Source organism: Lygodium microphyllum, chromosome 14, assembly GCF_053477565.2.
Source record: "Lygodium microphyllum isolate KBCC chromosome 14, Lygodium_microphyllum_v1.1.10, whole genome shotgun sequence".
NCBI lineage: Eukaryota > Viridiplantae > Streptophyta > Polypodiopsida > Schizaeales > Lygodiaceae > Lygodium > Lygodium microphyllum.
Genome location: NC_141148.1, coordinates 140717241 through 140723240, shown reverse-complemented (window position 1 = coordinate 140723240; position 6000 = coordinate 140717241).

Here is a 6000-nt window from a genome sequence, read left to right as displayed (position 1 = left end):
TCATTCTAAACTTCCATGCCTGGAAGTTGTTCTTGTCAAGCTTTTCAGTTACAATCTGTGAAAGAGAATCAGAGGCCATTACAGAACACTGCGAAAAATTCTGTCACTGCAAAAACTCAGCTTCACCCTCACAAGGGCAAATCTGCAAAACTGGCGAAAGTGGTATTTGACCACACAGTCACTTCCTAGTGACGATTTTGCATAAACAGGAACCAAGGATGATTCTGAAACTCCCAATGTCTCTGCGCACAAGGATACGATGCAATTTCTACAATAACTTTTCACCGACCTGTAGAACAGTGGTCGCACAGCATAAAACAGGGCCTTTTCCTGAGTGAGTGCTTCACCGCGAAGGGCGTCTCAACCTGAGACAATGCACTCCTGCAATTTCCGGCTGTGCTACCTGCAGAGATCTGCTCCCAAAACAGAAAATAAAAGCAACACTGCTCCTCTTACCAGACCACCGCGAGCTTGGCTTGCTTTCTTGAGCTCCTTACCACGAACAAGGCTCTGATACCATGTCAAGATTGTGGGAGAGAAGGAAGGAGTCTCACTTGTAGCTTTCTTGCTTGCACAATGGGGGAATACACACAAGGGTGGAGGCTGAAAACAATTTTCCTCTTCTTAGTTGTGTAAGCCAAAAGAACTCTCATACAAAGAAATAGAAGAACCCTATATATGGGTCTCAAACCAAACTCAACTAACTAAGGTGGCATACTAACTGAGCCACGAACTAGAGTAGATAAGGATAGCTATCATGTAGCTATTATTCATGGGCGGTGTACCAACCGCGTCTGCAACTGACAAGTCGGTGACATAAATACACAACGGTCACCCTGGAGTATCACAAGTGGAGCTCGATATCTCAACAATCCACCCCCTCTAAAGCTTCTTCATCTTCCATATCTTCCTAGATAGCCTTTGTATCATGGCCACTATTTTCATCCAGTTTTAGCAACTCATAGGTAGTAGATTTTTACCTCTTGAATGTTGAGATTCAAGCTCATAGGCCTACCCTAGTTGAATAAATTTAAGTCATACTAACTTAACTATAGTTAGTACTAGGTCACTTTGTTATGTGTGTGTGTGGTACACAGTTGACCTTTGGGATTGTGTGTTGATGGAGTAGAATGAACTGAAGGGAGCATGTCTGCTACCCTGGTGCCTGTGCCTTTGTCTCCTTCTCTTTCTCTCTGAACTTCAATTTTGAATAATTTGATTCTTTTCCCTACTACCAAAATTTGTATGGCTATCCCATCTAGCTCATTTAATGCATAAGTAGCATTATCAAATATATGTCTTGCCACATAGGGTTCGAACCATCATTTGGAGAATATATGCATGGCACTATGCCGGTTTTCCAAATTGCTGTCATAAAATGGCACCCAATACCCATCTTGTATGGTCTTGGCCTCGATCTATGTCTTTTATCAAAACATTTCTTATTTTGTATTTTTTACACACAGCCATACTTATAAAATATCTCTTCTAAGAGAAAAGTACACACTCCATTTGTTATCTTGGTATGTAGAGCTCTCCTTTCCACTTGATTAGTCAAGTCTTCACATACAAGTACAAGATATCTCATTTGCCAAATACTTGTAGGCATCATGACTAGATCCACCACCCACTTAAAATGAAGAGACAAGGAATATGTGGGCTACAATCCATACCGATGTCTCATAGATGAATACATTTGACATGTCGTACATGTTTCCACAAAGTGAGTAATACCATTATACATGCCGTGCCATCAAGATCTTTCTTTGAAATTTGCAAGACTACCCCAAATACCTCTATGGCCAGCCCATAAGCTTTCATAAAATCCTACATAACATTTACTTGTGAAGTTCTATCACCGAGAACTCCAATGGAATACCCTATTTCTGCTTAGCATGTTTTCACAAGTATCCATCTTTTAAGAAAACCCCATAGCCTTTCCTCTTGATCTTCTTAAACTCCTCGTTTGACTACTTGTCTCTAATTTATTAATGTGCTGAGATATTGATAGATTCTCAGCTACTCTCCTCCATATTTGTCTTCTAGAAACACTTCTATATGAGATACATAGCAGATACATAGCATTTAAAGTGTTTTTGCTTTGTTGTCCAAGCTTCTATTAGTACTGTAGCAACTCATTGCATTGTTAAATTCACTCTTATAGTATTTTTACCTGATAAACTAGTTGTTATATTTGCTGCATTTAATGTTTTCCTTGCATTCATGAGAGTTGTACGTGTAGTTACAACAAGTACCAATTCAATTTCACCAATCAAAGCATCATTTTCAACTACAAGAAAATCATCTTCTTTCTCCTCATCCCATCTTTATTCTCATAGCATGTCCAAGTTAACATGTCTGTCCCATTGGGGTATCTCTTCCTACAATATGTTCAATTTTAGGATTCAAAGATTAGATGTATGTAATCCACTAGAGCATAGCAATGTCGATTGGGCTTGTATCAACAATAATAATAATAGGCTTCCCATGTGAATAATCAGTCTTTCTCAATGTAGGATCAAATTTCGAGAGTCGCTTTAATTTCTTCATTGCTTTTTTATGCTTCCTTTCCCAATGAAACCTTTGAAATTTCCTCAAAAGCTGATTTCGAGCATCAACTACATGTGCAAAGTGAGGGATTCATATCGCACCCAAGAATCTATACACCTCAAATAAATTTGGGCATACATCTTACATTAGATCAATCTTATCTATTTTTAGTAGTGATGGTCTTTGCCCAAGATACATTTGGGCATACATCTTGCATTAGATCAATCCTATCTATTTTTAGTGGTGATGGTCTTTGCCCATAGGGCCCACACATATGCCCAACAATCAAAACCTATTCAACTCCAAAGACTAACTTTTGTTTAGAAAGAGTAAAATGCACCTCTTCTAGACGCATCAAAATTCTTTCACAATCAACAATATGGTTTGCAACAAACTGTCTACACCCATGAGCATCCATCTCTTCATTCCTTTCATCCACTGCACACCCTTTGATTGGAACATCATCCAAGAAGGGCATTGTCAATTGTGGTATAAAATCTGTGAGTACCCTATTCACAGCATTTTTCAAGTGTGCCACTGAGTTCCTTGCACCCTTTGTGGGAGATTACACATTCGTACTAACCCTAAGGGAGCTTTCATGGTTGTGATATCCCTGCTCTCAATGGCAAGCTGAAATTGATCATACCCCGAGTAAAGATTACCCAAAGAACAGATCGCTCTACCTCTAAAAGCCTCTGCAAATTCATTAACCATAGGACTTGCACCCACATTTTTAATGCTTACTTTATTGACCAGCTGTATGTCTTGAATAAATCTCAAAGCCCCATTCTTTTTTGGCACAGTAAACTAACGATTTGAGTATGGGGCTAAAGAGAGCTCCAAGATTTTCATGTGTATCTTTTCATTTAGCAAATCCATTAGCTTTGGAAAGTAAGTTTTAGGCACTAGAATAGGCCTCAAGTTCCAGATACATGTGACACAGTAAATATTACCATAGGAGAGACAACATTCGGATCCACATAACCTGTTTCAGTTGGTTTGAAATGCAAATGCTTTCCCATATCTAGCCAAAATCTACATAAAACAATCTCTTTTAGCATGCAAAAGAAACCCTTATGCACCAACTTTCAGTTCTTGTAATCTTTCAGTGAAATTGATTACCTATATCTTTAGGATCCCGTAAACTTGGCTGCTTTGACACTTTCTCATATAGACCCTCACTATCTGATGGAAGCAGCAAAGCAATTGGTTTCACCTTTTTGTCAATCATCTTATATTTTTTCTCCAACTCTGCTTTAGCCCATTGTAATCCTTCCTGCTAAGCAAACAATGCTATAAAATCATACATGTCCAAATAACATATTGACAACACTCTATTTTCAACCTCATTTTCTGTATGTATGGTTGCTGAAATTTCAATCATAGTATCAGTAATATTCAGTCCATAAAAGAGGCTTGAAATGGTTGTTGAAATTTCAGTCATAGTATCAGTAATATTCAGCCCATAAAAGAGGCCTGAAATGCCTTCATTTTTAGCTAACAATCCCAATGCTCTCAGTTTCTTAGTAGTATGTTTCATATATATGTGTTCAGCCTTGCAGATAGCTTCTATAGAATTAAATCAATATGAACTCTTTGCTGTAAATTAAGAATAGCTAGCAAAGTAAATACATACTTCTTTCCATGCAAGTACATCCTCTGAATAGCACTACTGTAGCCTCGCATTATAGCAGTGATTAGTGAAAATCTGGTCCTTTGAATTCCCTTACATTTGGAGAAAAAGGAGACTCTCGAAGTGTATCCCAATCCTTAGGATGATTAACACAAAAAATGGTAAGAAATTGGATTGCTTTCCTTGCATCCTTACTTTTGACTCTTGCATAAGTAGAATCATCATCAAGCACCTTTGTTTTCATACGAACCTCTTGTAATATACAGTTGCCCCAACATCACTGCATATGAAGAACTATCTTGCACAAAGAACTATTACTCTTCCTCTCGCTCTTCATGTACATCACTAATTGTCACTTTTACATTAGGACATGTAGAATAAAGTTCCCCCTAAGAATTATTTGCAACCCTCATATGACAACCATGATCCGTGTCCACAGGCATTCTTATACAATCCATGGTTAATGACATTAATCTTGGACCTATGGTCAAGCAAAGCAACACACGGAGTCTCACGCCCCCCTATTTTCACTACCGTTTCGCTGGCATCCCATGCCAAGTGATTTCTTGTGTAATGACTCCAAGGAATAAATCCTGGAGTCTCTGCCCCATTGTTGCACCTGGCTTACTCCACCATGCATATTGCTACAAGACAATATATTTTCAACCACTCTTTTCTCTTTTCCACATGCTACCCACTAATCAGTAGCATCCTCTATTGATAAACTAGCACTTATATCATGTTCATATTCAGCCCAAATGCCCAATAAACTAGTTCTCTCTTCAAATTGCAACAATATACTATTGTTATCTCTAAGAAACCAACACTTTAGATTAATTATGCAAAATAATTTTGTCATAAAATTCCCACTTAGTGATGCCAAGCATCTCTCATAAGTTGAATTTCACCCGACTATTTAAAATCCATTCTTCAAGAATCTTCCTTAGATCTGTGGCTATCTCAATATCGCATTGTAGCGTATACCCTGTTTCTTGTCCTTCTTTTTTCCCTCTTGTTTGCTTTCATGTTTTGTCTCATGCCCAACCTCTTCCATAACATGCTGTCTACCTCTCTCCACTGATTGATGAGCTAAAGGAGTTGTGGGAGGGAATTGTAGTGGAGGACATGAGCAAACATATTGGTAGGCGATCGGCAACTATAAGGGCAATTCTTATGTGGACCATGCATGACTTTCCAGGTTATGGAGTATGCTCTAGTAAAGCGTGTTTTCTTATTTTGCTAGTTTTCTTTGAGTGATGTTGGTGTTATGACATGCCTCATTGTACATGTGTGTTCTGCAAGGCTAGTCATGTCAGGTTACCATGCATGTCCTCTGTGTGGACCGAGGTTGGATTCTCGTATGTCAAAATCCTAGGGCCGACAAGAAGTACACGAAACCCTCTCCTCCAAGTTGGATTTTCGCATCCTTTTTCGCAGTAACACTTATCAATTCAAGTTGTGTTTGACACATTTGTATTAATGTCATGAAAGTACCCATTTGCAAAATCTTGCAGGTTACTCGTATCTCATAGATAAGGCCACTAGCCATTTATACATGAATGATGAGGAAAAAGCTGTCATCTCTAGGATGCATGAGTTGTGCCAACAAGTATTTCGGCACAACATTACAGACAAGGATGATGACACGTGTGCGTGACTATCAGTCGCATAGGCGGTCTGATGCACACAAAGCAATCAAGCAGGGCAAATCAAAGCCGGAGTGGCTGGATACAAAGAATTGGAGTAATCTCTAGGATGAGGCGACATCCACTCGAGACAAGGTCAAACAATAGAAGGATGCAGCAAAGGCACGCTTT